This window comes from Kryptolebias marmoratus, linkage group LG10 (genome assembly GCF_001649575.2).
Source record: "Kryptolebias marmoratus isolate JLee-2015 linkage group LG10, ASM164957v2, whole genome shotgun sequence".
NCBI lineage: Eukaryota > Metazoa > Chordata > Actinopteri > Cyprinodontiformes > Rivulidae > Kryptolebias > Kryptolebias marmoratus.
The window spans coordinates 21,510,609-21,532,955 of NC_051439.1; the positions used below are offsets into that span (position 1 = coordinate 21,510,609).

The 22,347-nt window shown below is 40.3% G+C and overlaps 1 long non-coding RNA gene across 1 annotated transcript; it reads right to left on the bottom strand.

The window, feature by feature from the left end:
- Nucleotides 1-318: 318 nt before the first annotated feature.
- Nucleotides 319-914, bottom strand: LOC108245052. The gene is made up of 3 exons (XR_001808956.3): nt 743-914; nt 491-654; nt 319-409 (listed from the first exon to the last, which is right to left on the bottom strand). It is a non-coding gene; the product is annotated as an uncharacterized LOC108245052 (long non-coding RNA).
- Between the last annotated feature and the right edge of the window lie 21,433 nt (nt 915-22,347).

Here is a 22,347-nt window from a genome sequence, read left to right on the forward strand (position 1 = left end):
GCAACTGATGGTTTTGCATCAATATTCAAACCTGATACAGTATCAGACTGTAGGTTGGAATACACGTTTAACCCTCAGAACCTCAAAACATAATAAACATACACAGATATATTGTAATCTTGTGAGAAAATGTCAATAGCAATTTCAGATTTTCTAAAATAGCTGTAAAAGTATATGTATCAATTTTAGTTTTTTGCAGAATTAAAGTGACATGTGGGGTTGTACTTCTGAAAGAACCCCAAATTTTGAATGTAATAACTGTCATGGTTTTGTCCAAGATTTGACCCACAAGCAGAAAACTCACAAGGAACTGGCAGTAAGTTAAAGGTTTATTTTCAGCGAGGTAGTGAAAACAGGAACGTGGGTTCCACTGGAACACGGACTCCAGCGGCTCTGGGTTCAGGAAGCACTTGAGAGGGAGAAGTTGTGATTAGTTGCGGTTCCGTTCCAACACACAATGACTTTCTGAAGCTGGTAAGACTTAGCTTACGGGTTGTGAAGTCGGACCAAGCTGGAGCAGGTTTGTGGCGGCAGTGAACGGCGGAGAGCGGACAGGGTTTCGGTCACGGAGGAGGTAAGTTCTTCGAGCAGTTTTAATCTCCACTCAGCGGTTCTTTCTTTCCGGGTTAACGCCAGACTGTACTTCAGAGTTTCCTTGACGAGATGAAAACACACAAGGTCAACAGATACATATAGGTAATACTTAAGACAAAGACTTAGAAGTACTGGGAGCTTGATGTACCACGAATGGCAATACTCAGGCGTCGACTGAGTAGCAGCATGCTCCTTATATGCCTCTCCTTGATAGACCATCATCTGATCCAGGTGTGTCTCATAATTACCCAGCCACTCTCCAGAATGCTCCATACCGCCACCTGCTGGACAGAAACAAAAACACTCCACAACCCCAACAATAACTTTGCATTAGTGAAGTATTTTTCCTTTCTGTCGCAGTTATTCCAGCTTTAATCAGTACCACCGCTCATATAATCTGTTAACTTTATGTGGTCTGTTCGGGTTCAGACAAAGCAAGGCCTAGCACGCTGCAAAATAAATGCATAACAACTTGTAAGTGTTTTGGTTTGCATGTATTTGTCAGATTTAATGTAAGTTTCACTCTACTGCAACACAACATTTAGGTCTTTTGCCAACCGGTGGAAAATGAAGACATCACAGCGTGTGGTTGTGACATCACACTGAGGTTCTTGTCCTGGAGTCTTCACTGACTTCAGTCTCTTCCTGTCAGATTTTTAATTGTTGGATGGTCCAGACATCTAGAGTTAAAAAGCTGTGATGTCGTGGAAGTAGCTGCACAAGCAGTGGAACTGCTCTGATTGAATTCACTGACAAGCTCTACTGTAACAGCTGGTATTCAGCTGCATGATGTTTATTTTCAGAACTGACCGGTGTACCATTTGAACAAATGTTCGGTGAACAATGCATCAGATTGTCCCAGTTTATTTCTGTTAGGCTGGCTGAGAGCTGCAGCCTGCAGCTCCAACTCTGTGCACGTCGCCACTATTATCATCTAAAAGCTCTGCACCTCTCAGCCAAAGATTAGTGGCACTCCTCCAGGTATTCGTGCTTTTCATTACCATATGGAAACACTTCTCTTCATCCCACGACCTCCTTATTCCTGCAGCAGCCCACCGTCACACTCGCGTCCCCCTCCTCCCGTCTCTTTCTCTGCTCCTCTTTATAGATTACTGGCATGAAGAGTTGAAGCTGGCTTCAGATCTGTGCAGCTAACCCACGGTGGCTCTGTTTTGCCTGTCTTATTGCCTGCCCGTCTGCCTGCTCTGTGCTCGGCAGGAGGCCTCGCAGTCTTTAATGAAAGTCATGAGGGAGGAAGAGACAGAGGAGGAGGAGGAAGAGGAGGAAATGGAAATTTGGCAGCAAGTGCAGTCTAAATGCTAGAAGTACACAGGTTTGTCATAGTGATAAAAGGATGAAACTCATTTCCCTTGAACTAATACTGAATGTGGAACTAGTTTTATCATATGAAGGAATAAAGATTTTATTTTTCTTTTATCTGAATTGTTCTTTATAGTGATATAACCATGTTTGGTTTGTAGAAGTAAAAACAAAGCATCAAGTAAAAGTTTTACTTCTGATGACATCAGCTTTTCTCTCAGTTTGACATTTTATTTTATGTACTTTCTTTACAAGCACGCAGTCAGCAGGACGATCAATAAAGCAAAAAGGAAAAAAGTTGTTCATATTTTGAAGGGTAAAATTAAATTGTGTCACCACACAGAAACATACGTAGAGGAGTGGACAGTGACATTGATTTTGCCTCAGAGGGAAAGAAAACGGAAAGAAACAAAGAGGGAAATGCTTTTATTCCAAGAAAACAAAACAAAAAATGTTTAGAAATTACAGGAGGACCACAGACAAAACTGCTGCTGTTTCAATAACCAACAAAGTATAAAGTTGCTCACAAAAACTTAGGATCAAAACTCAAAAATGGATGAATCAAAGTAGCTTTTAAAATGTTATTTTGACTTTTTAGAGAATAATTTGAAGCCCTTCTGTCACTTTATGCATGTGACATTTTGGAATCAATCTTACGTTATGACTAAAGTCAGCATTTTTTAGTTTTTTTAAATAAAATATTTCTAAGATTTTACATAGATATGAAAAGGTTTTTGGTTTTAGATAGATATGAAAAGTTTAATTGTTGAATTATAAACATTTAAAAAATGATACAAATCAGGATTATTTTGGTGCAGGATTGACTCTGAAAGTTGTCTACTGTCAAACCGGATGTAACGTGGCTCAGGTTATTTAAGTACCTCATTATTTTGATCCACTGTGTAAACTTGCATTTAACTGTTTTTTTCTTGACTTCATGCCTAATAATGGTTCATAAGTACGGGCAGATAAAGCTGTTTAACAAACTACGAGTGTCTCTTCTCCTGCAGCTTTCAGACCCAGCTTTAATAAAAACTCTCTCTCTTCATAAAATGTCTGGAGGGCAGAAAGCGATAAAGTAGCGGGGTGGGCTTGTACCTCCAGCCCTATTAATTGGCTGGGCCACTGGGGCCCCCGGGGCCGAGGCTGTTACCTGTGTGAAGAGAGGCGATTAATGCCTCCCCTTTGACCGAGCCCGGCTCTGAGCCTGGCTCTGCTGAGACGCTCTCTAATTAATCCACTCTTACTGTTGTAATAGGCTCCTCCTCGGGGGAGCGCTCGGCCTTGGCTATAAACCCCACCCAAATATGATTTCTCTCTTACATGGTAAACAACAAGCCCTCTCATGGGACGGACAGAGATGAAGGAGGACGGGTTTAAAAGATGCAAGTACAGGAGAGGAAGAGGAGGGGGAATAGTGTCCTGATACCCGTCTACAGACTGATACTCTGATGATGATTGTAGTTACACTCTTTTTATATAAGAACACATCACACCACTGTGTCTTTTTTGTTAAAGGGTAAGATGTAGCATGAAGCAACTAAAATCACTAGGGAGGGCAACACATTGCCTCCAGCTAAGATGATATTTTTACAGTAATGCATCGCAGTCTGCTGTAAAAAAGGGCTAAAATGGCTTTAAACGATGCTTATTGTCATTTTTACACAAAGTCCCTTCTACAAGCCTCTGCTTCATCATCAGCTTGAAAATTATTATGTCACTTTGTGACATAACATCCTAGAAGAACCAAGACACCCGTTTTCTTTGACTTCTTAGCTAAAGCCAACAACTTCTGACCTCATCTGTCACACCGAAGGGAGCTGCTTCGTTCAATTATTTCTGAGCTGCAGGTTATGTTGAATAGTAAGTTGAGTCTGTAAGGAAACTGTTCTACGTTAGGGAAAGCAAAATATTTTAGTCTGATCGGATCCTCAGAACGGTTTGTGTCAAAAACATAGATCATCAGAAGTTCAGTGTGTCATATAACAAACAGAGGGTTGAAAAAACGACTGACTTGCTTGTGAATATATGGTTTAAACACAGATTTAACCTAACTGCTGGACAAATACATGTTGTATCTAACATTCTGTAAAAGGTATCGCCTTATGCCATGAAAGGCAGGCAGCCATGTAATTGTCTCATGAACTACTGGACTTTTCAACTAAACTTTCAAAAAGTAGTTCATGGATTTATTTTTGGAGTCAGCCCAAAAAATGGCCAACCAGCAACTGACCTCAGTGAACACAAACAGACATAGCTCAGTCAGTTTGATAAACAATGAGCAAAGGTTTAGTGTGGTGGTAGTTGAGCAACATCCCTAACAAGTACTTTGAGCTCTAACAGATTGCATGAGATCTTTGTAAAAATTATGGCATGTAAGCCGGCCATTTAAAGACTTTCAGTTAAGCAATTTGTAATGGATTTCAGAGGAAAATACACTGACACTTTGTAATGTTTCCATTCCTTCTACCAATACTTAAAACTTACTGACACTCAGGATACCAAATGATGAAGACATTCAGGTGTTATTTTATCCCATTCTTCCTGCATTAATGTCATAAGGATGTAACAGTGTGGATCTGTCCTCGTCCCAACGTCTGTGCGTCCATGTTCTCTGGCCTTCATCAATCCATCTGAGCAGTTTTAGCAGTCTGACCCTGCAGCTCTGTGTCCAGAGGTCTGCACTACGTCATCAACGAGGTGACAAAACACACAGGCACACAGCAGCATAGCATTAGCTGCAGGCAGGCAGCAGGCGCTAAATAGCTTCAAATGGACTCAGTTAGCAGCTGATGATGACAGCACATGTTTTACACCAGAGAAGATCAGACAGATTTGGGCCAGCAGCCACTGTCCAACAATAGCATTTTAGTCAGTGGTGGCTTTTATTTAATCAGTATTGTGGCTGGGTGGCTAAGAATCCCTCGGTTATTATAGTAGGTTGGCTTGAAATTAAAACTAAAAATGTTTGCAGAACTGCTTAGTGCTTATAGTATATATATATATATATATATATATATATATATATATATATATTATGTAATTAAAAAAAACAACTTACAAGCGCTGACCTTCACTCCCGACACTCCTGGTGTACAGCACATGCTGGATTTATGTTTGATTTCACAACTTTGCAGAATGCGATTGCCTGTTGAACTCTCCTGCAAATGATAATAATAAAAGTAGAAATGTGTGATATTCATTTCATGCATATTCAAAACTCACCTGCTAGGTGACATTGCAATAATAAGCACTAAGCTGCTTTTCTCTATAGGCCTTGCATACTGATGGTGCGTGCTTTGCACAGAAACAGCTTGAATCCAGAGTCACATATACGGCTCTCTAATGAGAAAACAATAGGGGAGCCTGAGCACAGTCTCACGCCTTTTCTTCACACATTTCCATATACTTTCTCCAGTCTCTTCCCCTTTTCTCCTGCAAATGTTCTTGTTACTCTCTTCACACTCCTATACAGCACGGTGTGAGTGTGTCGCTCTACGTGGGAGGTTTGGTGAGAATTCCCCTGAGCTCTGGTCTGGAGATGGCGAAGCAGACGCTCTCACCTATCAAAGCCTCAGGCAGGGGTTCCACACGCCCATGCAACTGATATTATTTCTATTTGATGATTAAGCCACAAAACCAACTGTGGCCATTGCAGCATTCTCTTCACAATGAGAAACGTTTTCTCAGGCTGCTGAGGAGATAAACTAAGTTACTGTGTTAGTGATCTGCACACTAAAAGGAATTATTATTTTTTTTACACTCAGAGATTGGTTAGAAATAACTCCAAAGTTAACTGTTCATGGAGCTATTTCGATTTTACTTTTGCATATAAGGCAAGCAGGATTATCACAACTATAAGACCACTAGTCACATAGGACATTCAGTTCTGGGGCAGTTCAGGGATGGGCAATCCTAGTCCTGGAGGGCCACTATCCTGCATGTTTTACTTGTTTCTCTGCTCCAACACACCTGATTTAAATCAATGGGTGATTAACAGGCTTCTGCAGAACATGAAGAGGTAATTTAACCACTGAATCAGGTGTGGAAGAAGTAAAGCATGCAGGATAGTGGCCCTCTAGGACCAAGATTGCCCTATGGAGTTGTTCAAGGACCTAAATATTTGCTTCTGCACTGCATAGGGACCACTGTGATGTGCAACCTTTATAACAATGGTCACCAAGGCCATGCCATATATGCACATGACAATTACCATTAACAACAACAGAAAACAAAGATACTGTGCATTAAGAATTAAGAAGAAGGAGATTTTGGAGCCAAGAATCTTAAGATAGGTCAGTCTACTTTGTGCTGCAAATGTTCAAAGGACCACGTCTCACAGCTAGCTGCTACTTTAGCAACAGTTATAGTGTTAATAATGCAAATGCAGCAGGTAATTTGATTGGCCAATCAATGTGCCTTTATGCAAGAACCAATCACATCCTCTTATGGCCCTTTAGAATCTATTGAGTCAAAAAAGGGTCTTTGGGGGAAAAAAAAAAAGTTATGTTAAAATTAAATAGTCCAGTGTGGCAACAAAACAGACAACAGGAGCAGGCACGCAGACACAAAAATTAAAAATAAAACTAAAATTCCAAAAGTATTTTTATGTCCTGTTCAAAAACTGTGTATGTTGTAAAATATATGACCTTAAACCTGTGTTATTTTGATTGAACATAACCAGGAAGTGGAAAAACTTGCAATGCTATGCTTGTAAAGGCACAATTAAATTCCTGTCATTCCTATTTAGGGAGTTTCTTTTAATATATATTTATTTTTATTTTTTTCATTTTGTATCCAATTATCAAAATCTTGACATTTACTTTGCTACGGAAACATGCCTAAGTCATATTTGAGGGATTATCTATTTCTTTTAATAATATTTTTATTATAAATTGTGCAATAACTGCAACCACCTTGAAGTCTTGCTAGTTTGGAGAAAACACTTGAGGAGTTGAGGACTTGTTGAGTTCCTTACAGAAACTCCTTCAAGCAGCTTTGCAGGACGTCGAGAGTTGCCTGAAATGTTTAGGTGCAGTTATTTCTGCAGCAGAAAGATTCACAAATACCTCGTCCGAGAACAAAGGCCTTTTAAAGCTCCACATCGCTCTCCTTTACTCCCCCGGCTGTGGACAGCTGCCACAGTGACGAGGATGAGGATGAGGCCAGTTGTGCAGTCACCTGGGTCTGGGCCTGGAGGACAACAGCTGATGATAAATTGTTCATTTGTTCTGGCTGTACCCAGAAAGCAGGACTCAGAGGCTGGGAGAGACAAAGCCCCAGGCCATTACCTCGCCACAGCATATGCACCGCAATTTTAACCTCCTGGTTCCACCCAGAATTACCCCCTCCTCCTCCAAAACAAAAACACACACACACAAACACACATTGCTGTTTTCTCACATATCCCAGCCTGTAAAGACACTGAAACCCCCACCTCTATGTACCTCTCCACCCCATTTTTGACGTGTGGTGAGAGGGTCACCAGAGGTCACATCTAGATGGAAATTCAGGTTCAGAAGGGGGGGGGGGGGATAGCCTGAGGGTGTATGTTACAAACACACACATATGCAAAGAGATGCAAACATGCATACAGACACTACAGGGGGGCTGAAAGTGTTTGGACACATTTAGCTTTACATGGAGAAACATTAATGTTGGTGAAAAACTGAACGTGAACACATGTAACACAAGGAGACTTGAACACAAACAAACAGGTGCAACCACAACAATAAGGTGACATCTGACTCCTCAAGATCCAGTTTCCTGTACAAACACTCAGGAATTTACTCAGCACATCTAGAATGAAAATGTTTCATTTTTATCTTATTAAATCAAGAATTAAGATCATATAGTTGAGCCACACTGCTCAAAAACACGTTTAATTCCACAGTTTATTTTGAATAAATTTCCGAAGCAAATCCAAAACTGTCTCAAACTTTCAAAATGTCAACCATGCATTTTTAAAGCTTACTTTGAAAAAAAATTCCTGCAACTTTTACTGGATCGGCAGCACAGACTGTGGCAGGAAGTGTGCATCACTTTTAAAAAACCATAATTACATAAAACAGTTTGCATTGATGTTGAGCAATGCAGCTTGTTTGTGCAGCTGTGGCTCAGTGGTTAAAGCAGTCAACCTCCAGTGAGAGAGTTGGAGGTTTGATTCCTGGTAGCATGCAACCATGTGTCAAAGTGTCCTTGAGCAAGACACTGAACTCCTCATTGCCTCCAATGTGCCCTATCGGTGTATGGATGTGATCTAAACCACTGATTAGACTCTATAGGATGATTTATTCGGATTAGCTGTGTAAATTTGTAGTAGAGTGCGGTGTGAATGTGTGATGAGTAAATGAGGGCACAGGTTGTGTTGTAAGGCCCTTTGAGTGGCTTGGTTGGCTACAAAGACCCTATTTAAGTACGGTCTATTTACCATTTACCACTGAACAAGAATAATTAAAAAGAACTTGGGGAAAGACACCACTGCAGGAAGTCAAACAAGCAGGAACATAGTACAGTGTGTGTGTGTCAGTACAGAAAACATTCACCTTGTATTAGAAGTGATCGACGCTCTCAAACACCTTCATATCTGGAATCACTGATTGATATCTCAGATTGTTGGGGCTGTAATGGTCTGAGAGAACAAAGAAAGCCTCCAAATTGTTGCAGAGGTAAAAATTTATGATGTGCAAGGACATTCCAGAGTGAATGTGGACGAACATTAAGGATGTTAGTATGTATCGAGGATGAGGCCCACAGATTTATCTGGTGGTATTTATTAACACAGATTGATCCAAGTGTCTTTGAACATGACTTTCCGCCACAGAGCCCTGCAGATGGACGCTAATCCCCGAGCTGTGCAGAGAAGACTCAGTGATGAGTTCATCTTCACTGAGGGGCATTTTCACTGTAAAATGCTGCTAAAGTCAGTCTTTACACTCAGGGTCACTTTAAAGCACCGTCACAAAGGTGGAGAGGATGTCTCTGTGGACTCTGTGTTAAATGGAGTTATTCGGATCTGAAAAAGGCATCCGAAACAATCTCAAACAAGTTTTCTTTTACAGTCTTAGCACTGGTGCTATTAATTTAAAGCGTTGGCAACACTGTACAATACATTTGTTTTTTTTTCTCTCTTTCTGCTTTAAGTTATGATATTGCCCTTTTCAGCAGAGATGTTTCCTTTAGAAATCCAAAAAGAAAACTGGACTTCTATTCTGTAGCTTCTATTTTCAGCTAAAGAATAAAAGTCCAGTTTTTTCTGTTTTTAACCTTTTTTGCACATGACCTCGTTACCTCTGCTAAGGAGGTTATGTTTCTGTCAGTTCATCCATTTGTCTCTCTGTCTCTTAGCAAGATAATGTAAAAATTAATAAACAGATGTTGCTGATTTTTTGTAGGAAATGTTGGGGTTGTCACAAAAACAAGTGAATCACCAACCGGACCCTACAATTTTTTAATGACTCTATATCCTTGACAGAGGTTTGCGCTCTGAGTGCTTTTAGTTTTCTATGTAATCTTCATGTTTAGCTGGGGGAGCATTTTAACTTCTGATTGACTAATTCTGCTGTTCTTTACTTTTAGACTCTGCAGTGATGTTGAAGGGAATAAAACCATCTTTCCTCTGATTGGACTCTTTGACTTGTGATTGAGTTATTAGCATTCAATCAATTTTTATTGCCTCAATTCACACTAAAAAGTGCCTGAATTCACATTAAAATAACAGATAATGAAGAGAATTTGAGCACAAAGTTGCAATTTTTTTGGTATCTTCAAACAAAAGCAATTCTATTTTACAACCACAATTCCAAAAAAGTCATGATGTTGTATAATGTAACATAAATAAAAACCAAATGTGCCCGTAGACCATCCCTCTATTTCTCTTTACCCATTTTTCCATGCAGGGTTACAGTGAGCTGGTGCCTCTTTCCAGCGGTCAGTGTATGAGACGCGAGGGACACCCTGGACAGGTCTCCAGTCCATCACCTGGCCACATAAAGACACAGAGACAGACAGCCATACAGTCTCACTCACACCTAGTGCCAATTTAGAGTTTTCAATTAACCTGACATGCATGTTTTTGGTAAATGGGAGGAAACCGGAGTACAGGTGCATGGGGAGAACATTCAAACTCTACACAGAAGATTCCAGGTGGGGGGGGGAGCGATCCTGCAACCTGCTTGCAGGGAGGAAACAGTTCTAACCACAGTGCCACCCATGGAGTATTAGCTAACTATTACACCAATTTTTGGAAAATAAATAAGATATTTTTTTCTTTCATGGCAGCACCATAACTTCCAAAAAGATGGAACAGGGCAACAAAAGTAAGTGACACAAATAAGAAACAGCTGGAGGAGCCTTTTGCAACAAATATTGTTAGTTAACGACAAGTCAATAAGAATACAGGGCATAAAAAATGCATTTTGGAAAGGCCTTTAGCATAAATTCACGAGTCACATTTTGCTTTAAAATGTTTGGGATTTAATGCCCACTGACCTGTTGTCTGTGCTTACCTTGCCTTCTGCAGCTCGTCCTAATTAGGAAACGCAGGACAAAAGGAAGGTCAGTGTGCTGACAGATAACCAGGAAGTGGCTCTAATGGTTGCTTACTTGACCTTTGACCTCTCATATCAGTGCCAAAGGTTCAGGTTCAAGTTTCATGAGGTATGCACTGGTTGTTATGGAGATGAGTCTCTAACAAGGAAAGGGTCAGGGTTATGACCCCCCGTTCACTAATGATGACCTCATATGGCTGCAGCATTTATCAGCTGGAACAATAGACATGTCATGGTGGTTTCATATGAATATTTCAGCATCGGTCCTGAGTAAAGAATGACTGATTATCCTGTCAGAGCTCTACAATGACTGGAGAAAAAGAACCCAGCTATTTAAAATACAGCCTCCCAACCAGTCACAGTTATATAAATAAGCTTATGTTTGAGGGTTTGGTTTCCTAAATATCCTTTGATTCAGTGTCTGGTTTCTCACAATCTCTACTTTTTATTTTCATCTTTCTGAATGCAAAGTGTCAAAAACAATAATGGACATTGGCATGGTTGGAATCCTAGTTTGGGTCTATGCCAGCGCCCCAGATTTTCAGAGTCATTACAGAGAAGATTAATTCCCTCCATATTTGTACATCCAATTTGGTCACTGCAGTCCATTGACCCTGGCACACCTCCTGATACTCCAGCCTGCCCCCCAGCATCTGTCTGAGACCACCCAATACACCATGCAGCTCAGGAGGAGAGAGTGTGTGAGAGAGAGCAGGCTTTGCATTAGATGGAAGCAGCTGGCATTCAAATCTTTCTGCTGTTGTTGAGAAACTTGAAACAGAAGTTCAAGAGATTCTGACACTTCGTCTACTTCCAAGTTGCATAAACAGAGGATATTTAATGTTTATTTTGGTGAAACTCAACTTTTGTTTATTTTTTTCTGCAAAAATAAAGTAGGATTTTTCAATTAATAATTGATTTTTTTTAACTGACTCAAGTAGAAACGTTTAAAATATTTTAGAAAAGAGTTTGTTCTCTTAGAATACACACATTTTTATGACCTTTGATTTACTTTGAATTACAAGAAGACAATAGATGGTAGAGTAGATGGTCTATTTAAATTAGCTTTTTAATAATCCACAAACTTTACACAAACAATTTTTTAATATTTGCATGAATAAAGGAGATGAGTTCTTCTAAGAAACTGCAGTTATTTACCTGCCGAGAGATTAAAATGAAACCCCAGGGAACACAATGTTGCGCATGCCTTTTAGTGTGTTACATCTTTAAAGTACATATTTTTCTTATCTTTTTTCAAGTACACGTAATGTCCTAAATGCACTCAGGTCAGACTTTGCCAAACAGTTCATCCCAGCAGCATTATGTTGCTTCAATACTGAAACAAACTGGACGAACGGTTAAAACTCTTGAATTTCGTGTCACTGGCTCACCTGTTCCTACAAGTTTTACCTCAACTTCAGGTATGTGAAAAGAAGAATAAGAAGTTGTCTTTTTTTCTAGAACATGATGAAAATCAGGATCAGGTATTAATTCACCTCTCGCTCCTAATTCGGATGGGAATGCAGGGCAGGTTTGCTAATAACTGCAGACCGTTAGAAACAAAGCACGGGAGGGAAGGAGAGGAGGAGGAGGAGGAAGGCAGATTGTGAGAAGAATAAAATTTCCACGGCTGATCTGCAGGAGCAGTTGTCGGGAGGTTAAGGTGAAGGCCAATCCAGCTGTAAGAGGGGCCAGGATTAAAGTCTTTGAGATATGGATCCATGGGCTCTCCAGCTCTCAGTACCAGGGCTTAAGTATCATATCCGTGGACAGACGATCAATACCCCTCGCCTTTCTTTTCCCTCCATCTTCAAGGGGATTTTTTGGCAGTGCTTTCATGGGGTCCTCTCTTCATGCCCCTAATGACACGGTGGGAGCTATTGTTCAGGCCGCAGGGCTTCGATCCCTGCAGCTGTAGAGTCAAGAGAGGATTTCATACAGAGCATGTTTCCTGCACACATATGGAAAAAAACATACTTAGTTCACATGTCATACAATGTACAGTATAAGCTCAGCCCATGCAAACTGCAGCTGACAGACAGGCCTGCGAGCTGGGGATGAAATGTTTGCTTTTCAAACACATTTAACTGTAAATGCTGTGATTTCTCACATTATGTTTAGACATTTGTTTTGGTTTTGTGTCGTGATTATTAGATAGCAATTTTGCTCACAGCTCAGTGCAGCCCTGATTCACAGTTTTTACACAGAAATTACAACATGTGGGTTTATTGTGTCAACATTTATCCAATTTTTGCCTCAGTACATCGAAACAATCATTTTTTATCATATAAAATAAATTGATTCTCTGATAGAAAAAAGGTCAATGTTGGGGTATTGTGATGGTAACTTCAGATATTCATAAAACCTCCTTCAGTACCCCACTGGTTATTACCACAGATGGTTTACACAAACACTGCTGGGTTATTTTCACAACTCAATTGCAACTGGGTTTAAGCTGTTGGGTTGACCAAATATTGGTTCAAAAGTTTTGATCAGTGGTTGCCAGAAGTTGATCAAATCTAACCTGACTTTTCCTCTGCTTTAAGACGTAATAAATAAAAGGCAAGATGGTAAAAATTAACTTGTATGATGTTGAACCTGGTTGTTATTATATTACACAAGTTATTTTTTTATTCACCCATTTCTTCTCCTTGTAGCTCCTTCTGAAGCCTCCTCTCTCCTCCAGATGCCTTTTATCAACTAAAACAACCTTCAAAAAGCTGGGATCGATTTCTGGGACACTGGCAGGAGGATGGAGGAGAAACTAAACAAGGAGGCTCAAATTAATGCTGTTGTATTAGGCTGCATTTCATAAAGTGTAGAAACAATAAAATGAAATCTCTTGCTCTATTTTGTGGAAGTTATTTAGGTTAAAATCTTCCAATATGCATTTTTGTGTCATTTAAAACCTTGTTTTTTAAAGTTTTGTTTTTGAGACTCTTTATGTATCTTTGTTACTTTTAGTTTTATTTTGAAATTGGTTTGCAAACTTCATTTGAGGTCATTTTGCCAAATTACTACACAAACTGTATTCTGTTTCATTAGCTGATTATAGCCTCTACTTTATAAATTGTGTCTGTTCCTCTGCATCACTGCCTTCATGTGCATAATCTGTTTCAATTTTTTTTGCTTGTCTATCATAAAAGAATATCTCAAAAGTAATTATTACAAACCAGTTCAATCAATCAGACTCTGGGTTGTTACACTGTGTGTTTTTTAAGTTTCTAATGAGGATAAAGTCTATAACACTCAGTTGTAACAGTGTGCTGACAAATGGAAGAAGAAGATCCAAAAGCCCAACCTCAGCACTGCTGTGTTTTCAGTGGCACAGAGTGAAATGTTCAGAGAGCAGATTTTGGTTTGATTCGAAATGACTGAAACCTGGACATGAAAGAAGCTGAGGATGAATTACAGCCACAACCTTTGGTAATGCCACGGGCCACCTCTGATCTTGGATTGGTAGCAGACATGAATCAAAACGATCGATTGACCCCTGGCTTCGACAGAAGCTCGTGGCCTAGAAACAACAGAACTGTGAACCCGGTGTGTGCACTGAGGCAGGTCCCAATCACAGGTGAGGGTGTGATGAGGTTCTGAGGTGAGCATTGCTTCAAAGACCTTTTCCTCTGCTGTCTAAATCGGCGCTGCTGTGAAGAAATGAGAGATTTCTAGATTTCTTCATTATATTTTCAGAACAATAAACTAAAGACTGAAAAGCAATAGCTGCAAAGTTCACATTCTGCAGCCTAAACCTTGTGAGAGCAGAGACCTTCTCATGTTCCCTGCAGAGATGCAGCCATCACTCAGTCAGGCAGACTGCGGCGCCCAAACAGAGGTGGATTACAGCAGTTCATGTGGTTAACTCAGAACAAGCTGTGCCATGCACTTCTCCCCTGCAGCCTGCTTTACCCCGCTACAATCTACTCTCTGGGGCACACCGATGCTAAAATGTGACGCCCAGTCTTTAAGACTCCCATTACGTCCCGCTTTCTGATGGTTCCCATTTTCCAGAGGGTCAGCGTTCAAATTTGATTTCATGCGCTGCAGCGGCGAAGCTGGCTGGCAGCAGCTGTAAAAGACTCGAGGATGAGGGAGAGATTATCCAAGAGAAGAAAGCCAAGATACGCTCACCTAATTGAAACCAACTGACCTCTTTGGGCAGCTCACAAAACGTGATTAAAGCCTGGTCTTGGCTACCTCTGTTTACTTTAAAAAAAAAAAAAAATTGAAAGCAAGTTTCTAATAAATCGACACCCGGCACGACCAGTGAAGTCAGCGGGGAAGATTTCAGGCCGCAGTCAAGTCAGAGAGCCACAAAAACAGCTGCTTTAAATAGATCCAATTAGAGTCGGCTCTCTTTGCCACGGAGCGTCACAACGCTTTCATAGCTGTGTCAAGCTGAATTTCCAAAGATGGCCGCCAAGAGATTACTGCTGACACATTCCTGTAAACTGTAAAAGATGCATCAGGCCCTAGCTTTTTAGGGTTTTGCCAGAGCCGGCCTGGCAGCCAGTGCTGAGGGCAGCAGTGCCAGGAAAGAGATACGGCTGTCCCGGAGTGAGGGCCTCCAGCCAGACGAGCTGAAATGGAAAGTCAACCTGCAGTGTGTGTTGGTGTCAGCTCCAAGTGACTGAGAGTGATCAAACTTCAATATGTGTTTGACATGGCTGTGATCACACTCACCTCCCACTGTGCAAACTCCTTCAGATCACTTTTAATTCTTCATGCTCATAATTTCAGCCATTGGATCATGGAGTGGGCCAACGCTGTGCATCATTGCTTCATCCCTTGTCAAGCCTTGAGTCAGACACTCTTAATAAACTGCTGAAAATAAATCATGTTAAAGAAGAGGACAAGTTTTTCCAGACTGAACGGAGCATTAGAGCTGTTTGGTCTCAAATAAGTGGCTGTAATAAGACTATGAGAAGGAGACCAGAAACATTCAGACATTTCTCTCTACCGTCGCATTTAATACAAGTGGTAATGCGGTAAGTTTTTCACAAAAACAAATAAAATAAATTCTATTTAAATCAATCACTGCAGGCATTCGATTGTAAGCAACAGCAGCTGTTTTCAGAGTTTCTGCTTCTGAGGTGGAGAGCTGATGGATCAAGACCTGGTGGATTTTGTTTCATACACATGTTGACTGAGCTGAGTGCATTAGTGGGATTACAATGAAACACAACAGCGGTGTTAACTTTCAGGTTGGATCTTATTCCCATTTCTTGTGTCTTTCGCTCTGAGCAAAGCTAATGACAATCCAAGTTCTGTTTTCTCTGAGTGAACCTTTTAAAAAGAAAAACAGTTGATCAATTGAACAAGTTGTTTGGTCAGAAATGGAAAAAAGGTGAAAATTTTGTTTCCGCTTCAGTCAAAAGTTACTTCCAGCTCCTGTATTTTTGTTTTTTTCTGAGTTATTTTGATTAAACTCGTTTTCAAACATTGCATCATCTAAGTTAGTCAATTCCCCCGTTGGTTTAATATTAGTTAATTTACTATTACTTTAGAATCAAAAACAAACTTTGATTCCCTGTGGAAGTTTTTTTCTCCCCACAGGCATTTTATTTTATTTAAAGAAAAAGCACCTCAAAGATTTTTGAACACTCAAGTTTTTGGAAATCTCATCCAAAAAAACACTTAAAACAAACCCGAGTTGAATCCAGGAACCACTCTCCTGCAAACAGCATTTTACAGCTGATTTTGTTACAACTTTTCTGGAAAAATCTGCATCTGGTTTTGACTACCAGAGAAAATATTTCAGCACATCTTTCAAGCCTTCAGAGGAGAAAGTGTGGAAACAAGTTTAATAAAAAAAATGTGCAGATGATTAACTTAACACAGCCCAGTTTAAACACCAACCAGTCAAACAGCTTTTAGGAATGAGCTTTAAATTACTTTAATTCTGCAAACCTTACAAAGAAGGCAGAGGTATGTTCTTCTTTAATCTGTTTCGTCAAAGCAGAAAGCAGACGAGATGAAAACATTGCAACTGCAGCTGATGGAGAAGCCGTCCTGGTGGGCCGAAATGCAGGAAAAACAAAGTCAGCGGCGGCGCTGTATGGCAGCCATTATCTTCTTCTGTGATTAAAAGCAAGAGTCTGCCGTCCTGCCTCAAACCCCGGCCTCCAGCCAAGCCACCAACCACAGCTATTTCTCCCGGTCCCTCTGCACCATTTAATCATGTACACACTCCTCACTATTGTGGTCGGAGCAGTTTGTATATGTTCAGGTTGGGTTAGCGGGAGGAGAAGACAGTGATTGGAAGAGAAAAGGAAGAAGGGCAAGAAAAATTAGTTTTAAACACAACTTCATCATTATATTTTAGGTAATGGGTCCATTTTAATTTCTCTGAGCACTTGAAACATGAAAATACTTTTAGGTTTAAGTAAACTGTTGTTGCTTTTAGCTTTGAGTTACCCTTTTGTTACTTTTAGTTTTTAGTTACGTTTATCTTCTAGCTAGCCTTTGATACTTTAGCTTTTAGCTAATATTTTGCTACTTTTAGATAATTGTTTTGCTCCATACAGATTTTAGCTAGTGTTCTGCTTCTTTTATCTTTAACAACTCAGTTTCAGCTGTTTTAGCAAATTTTAGTTATTCAGCTGTCAACATTCACACTGCATTTTTGCAGAAAATGCAAATTTCTAGTTCATATTATTTTTCCAGGACTGAATGTAATATGTTCATGTGTCGGTTGAATTTTCCTCTCATAGTTCTCAGCAGATCGTTTTTATTGTACAGTGTTAACACTCGATTTAGTTCATTTGCTATCAGAAATACTTTTGTCCTTAAATTATTTCAATTTCTTCTGTTTACAGGGACAACAAAAGTAAGTACACTCTTTAATGTCTAATGTTTATGTATCAGGACTTAAAAAACAATCATCTGTTCCTCCCCAGGACTCAAATAATGTAAATCCAGCTTCAGATGATAGACAGACTGCAGCGTTTCAGATCTTTGTCAAAATGCATGACCAGTTTGGTCCAAGCTTCAGCTGTGGGACAGATGTCCTCACATTTGACTCTAATCCTTTGGTCTACAGAGGAGTTCATGGATGATTCAGTGACTGAAAGATGCTCAGGTCCTACAAAACGAGCCCAAATCATCAGCCCCTCGTCACCGTGCTGACAGTTAATGTCAAGCATGCTGCAGTGCATTATGGGTAAACATCTCAAATTTGGTCTTGGCTGTTGATTGGACATTCTTTCAGAAGTTTTGTGCTTTGTTCAGATGCAACTTTGCAAACCTAAACTATGATTTTAACTTTCTTTTTTTTTTGTTTTCTTCATTCAGTTTCTGTGTGGATCCAGCTGAGATTTCCTGCAGAGGGACACATTAAATGCATGTAACACCTAAAATGTAAAATGTCAGATTATTTTTTTGTTTTTAATTTGTTCCCCAAAAATACCCTTTTAACATTTTATTGCAGAAACAGTAGCTATGGAGGTTAGATGTGTGGCATTCACCATAAGTCATTTTGCCGCATTAGGAGCTGCTTCAACCAAAAACTTCAAAAATGTTTTTGCAAAGTGACTCATTCACAATATAAAACTAAAAAACATCCTTTGGTCAATAAGACAAAAAAATACAATTTTCTGTCAGAATATTGAGACCTGACGTCCTGCTGTGTTCTCTTCTTTATTCACATAACACTTAATGACATTCAGAGCATTTCTTTAAAAGTTGTCATCAAAATGTGAGAGGTTGTGTCATACGTCCTTTGCTAAAACACATTAACACCTCGCAAAACTCAGGGAATTCCCAAAAGTCAGTCACTGTACTCACACACACACAGCCACCTGACAAAACATATTGCTCTATACTGTAATTTAATCTGTAGTCCAACATTTTATTATAAAGATGTTTGCACAGTGGACCTTCTGCATTTATGCAGTGCAAGGTGGACTTGTTTAATTTTCTCTGCTCAGCTTATCAATGATTGCATGCAATTTACCCTGAAGCCCTCACTGTGACCACAAACTATTTCTGTTGTATGATGTTGCGTTTGGTGCTCCAGGTGAGCTCTGATGTGGTCTAGACTCCAGCCATGATTGCAAAGACTCATGCTAACCTCAGTGAGTGTTGCTCTGAACGCACTTGATCTCAGGTTTTTGGTTCAGCCGCATTAAGTTTGAAAAACTGCAGGTCGACCTGCAGCTTCTCGTACTGAGGGAGTTTACAGCTGCATGTGGAGGCCCTGTGAGGAGAAAATACATTCAACTGAATGACTCATAAGTATTGTGCAGATAATTTACGTGTAGTTATCTGCAGTAGATATTGTTCACTGAGTTTGAAGATTCTGGGAGAAAATGTGTTGGAGAAGCAAAAATAAACACTGCTCAAACCAGGAACACAACAGGAAAAAATTAACAACATCAAAATAATCTGAAACACGCCCCAGTTTCCCTAATCCTGGTAAAGTGGCCTGTTTTGCAGTCTTCCTTCATCAAGGTCTTTGAATAACTGACTCCTCTGCTGAGGCCAATTTGCTATGGGAGACCCTAGCCCTTGAGGGGGCTGATGTTCCAGACAATACAACCTCCAGGATCATGGAGGTATGTAAAATCTATCACTACTTTAAGGTGGTGATTTTATGTAGTGAGTGGGATGCATGCATGTCCCAATGTAAGTGGATGAAACGAGCGTCCTCTGTATGGGTGTCTGTGGCCAGTCTTAGAATGGTTTCACAATGAAGGATTTTCAGCCTGTTTAGACAAAAGTTTTCATCCTGGAAAAAGAAAATGCAACACAATCAATGGTTGTGAGCTTAAACTGATGATCTGTGGTCATTCACTGAGACAGGCTTACCTCCAGACAACAAATATCTAACAGTGTCAGAAACTTCCTGGAAAAGTTTTCTGCTGCTGCGACCAACGTCTTTTACCCAGCCATCCATAGGTGTCACTTTTACTTCCTCTCCTCCCTCTCTATTAGTGTCCAGTTTTATTATTTAGAGTAGCAACACCAACACTTGGACCGATATGTCTGATGTACTGGATTCTCCTGTGGCAAAATTTGTAAAGTCTGGTTTCTATTAAACCAGGGGTGTCCAATCCTGGTCCTCGAGGGCCACTATCCTGCATGTTTTCCTTGTTTCTCTGCTCCAACACACCTGATTTGAAAAAGCCCTTGAGGACCAGGATTGGACACCCCTATATTAAATCATTGTATTGTTTGGTGTGACATCTACTGGTTGTTTACGACCACCAAAAATCTTACAGATTGGGCCGAGCTTTAAAGATAAGGTATCTCTGTCATCCAGGGGGAGCTTGGAGCTGCTGCTCCTCTGCATCAAAAAGACTCAGCTGAGGTGGTTAGAATGGCTCTTGGGTTCTTACCTCTAAAGATTATCCAGGGACAACCTAGGAAGAAAACCCCATGGTGATCTGCCTGGGAATATGTTGGGATTTTCCCCAGAAGGACCTAAAGAGTGTTGTTGGGCAGAGAAATGCCTGTGTTTCCATCCTGGAGATGTTACCCCACAACCTGACTATAGATTAGCTGAAGAAAATGGATGATGGTTCATATTAATCTGATTAGATTTATATTGATTAGAAATCAAATCAGGAAAACAGTAAAATAAATAAATAATCTTCTCTACCCTGCTTTAACTATTTAGTGTAGATGGAAGTAATTAAACATACATAAGTAATGCTTTTAATAACAAGTTTATAGCATCATGAGCTTTGAACATGTGACAAATATTAATAAGTTATGAATTTGTGCATTTTCAGACCTCGGGGGGTCCATCTCTGTGTGTTTCTGTTGCTTCTTTGCTAATTACTTTTTTAATTTATTTAATTTTGTTTGGGTATAACATACACTGAAACAGATTCTGCAGGCTCCCTGAAACAAACTGTCCAGTTGTGAAACTTTTTTTATTTAAAAGAAAAGTGAATCTTTGGCAGCAGAGAGGAAACCTTGGCTCTTGGCTCGCCTTCTGGTAGCCGAGGCCTTTTGATTGAGAAAACACCATATGAGGGAGAACATCAGCGCCTTGTATCCACAGAAATAATAAGCTGACCCAACCGCCCCTCTTCTCTGTGCCTTTGAGCTCCGGCCAAACATCTGAATCCACTCAGTCCCAAATGAGCAGCTTATTTTTCAAAGTGTCTCTCATTTATGCTCACTCGGCACCCTGACTTGAGTTGGGAGGGAGGGCAGAACAGGACGAGGTGGAGCAGCAGTGTCATCTTAGAGCATGCCAGATAATCCTGTCTGCTTTAGAAATCCTGCGATGGGTCAGATTTTCCCTGTGGAAGGTTGTGTGGTCGGAAAAAAGGACTTCTGAATCCACTCTGCTTTAAAGGTGCTCTGTGATTTTGTCTGTTTTTGTCACTTCTAAAAATTAAGGTGTGCTTTAATTAGAAAACCAAAGGGCCACAAAGGTCACACGTAAACACTGATGGAACCATCAACTTTAAATCCTTAAGAAAATTTTCAAAAATAAAACAATCTTTAATGCTGCAGCCCAATGGAATAACTTTATAACTTACAGAGTTTTTTTTTACCTGTAAACTTTCTCTTCACTCAAACTAGCTGTAATGTAATCATCAGTGGAAAATCTTTCTATCAAAATGGTTGATCATACTGCAAAAGCTACTCCAGATTAACTTGTCGGCCTTTATAGCAGCATATCTAATAGTCATCGCGCAAATTTAAAACTAGGTCTTCGAAATGTTCCCCTTTTGCTGCCCTTGCTGCCCTCTCAGAAACCTCTGGTATTCTCATGAAGCTCCTGAATGCCCTGAAGTGCAGGAGAGAGTTTGATATGTGAAAATATTCCTCATTTGCACAAGCCACTTGACATTTCTTAAAGGTTGGTGCAGAGCCAGGTTGGCAAGACAAACTGGTCCCATTGAGGACACTACATTTTAATGCCTCTTTAATTCTCTTAATCTACCTTTCATCATGTCATTGTATGCAAGTGTTAACCTTTTAGATCTCAGCACGCTTCTTGACTCTCTTGTTACCAAGGTAACAAGTCCAGTCCCAGACAGTAATGACCACACCAACATCACAACTGTGGACATTTTTCAATCAGATTCAACAAATATGCCCAAACTGTTTCATGCATCAATCTCTAGTTCAAAAGAGCCTTTTAAACATTGTGAGAAAATAAAAGCAAAATTACAAGGAGAGAGGTGCATTCTCAGCTCATTTCCAATGTGTGTTGGACTTCACCAGGGTTGCCTCCTGTCACTGATCCTGTTTTTGGTATTTTAGACAGAACTTCATGGCACAATCATGGAGAGAAGAGTGTCTAGTCTGGGAGGATCAGGGTCACTTATCTTCTTTGTGCAGATGATGTGGTTCTGTTGATGTCTTCTAGCCATGACCTTCAGCATCCACTGTGGCCAGGATGAGAGTAAACCCCTCTAAGTCTATGACTATGGTTCTCAAACTAAAAAATATGGAATGCTGCCTTCTGGTTGGAGGTTAGTCTCTGCTTAAAGCAAAGGAGTCTAAGTCTTTTGGTGTCTTGTTCATGAATGATGGCAGGGTGGAGCATGAGATGGATGGACAGGTCAGGGTTTCATATGCAGTAATCAAAGTGTTGCTTTGTTTTGCTGTGGTGAAGCAGCATCTCTCTTAATTTACTAATGTACTGGGGGGGAATGGTGGTGGAGAGAGGATGGGCAAAGAGGTGTCAGTTCTCCTCCAGACTGAAAAAAATACAGCTGAGGCTGTTTGGGCACCTGATTAGGATGCCTCCTGGTTGTCTTCCTCTGGAGATTTTCTGGGCCCATCCCACTGGCAGTTCCCAGCACAGACCCAGAACTCACTGCAAGGATTATAATAAAACATCTTCTCTTGCCTGGGAATGCCCTGGGAGCCCTAGGATAAGGGACATATGGATTTTCCTCCACCGTGACTTCATTTC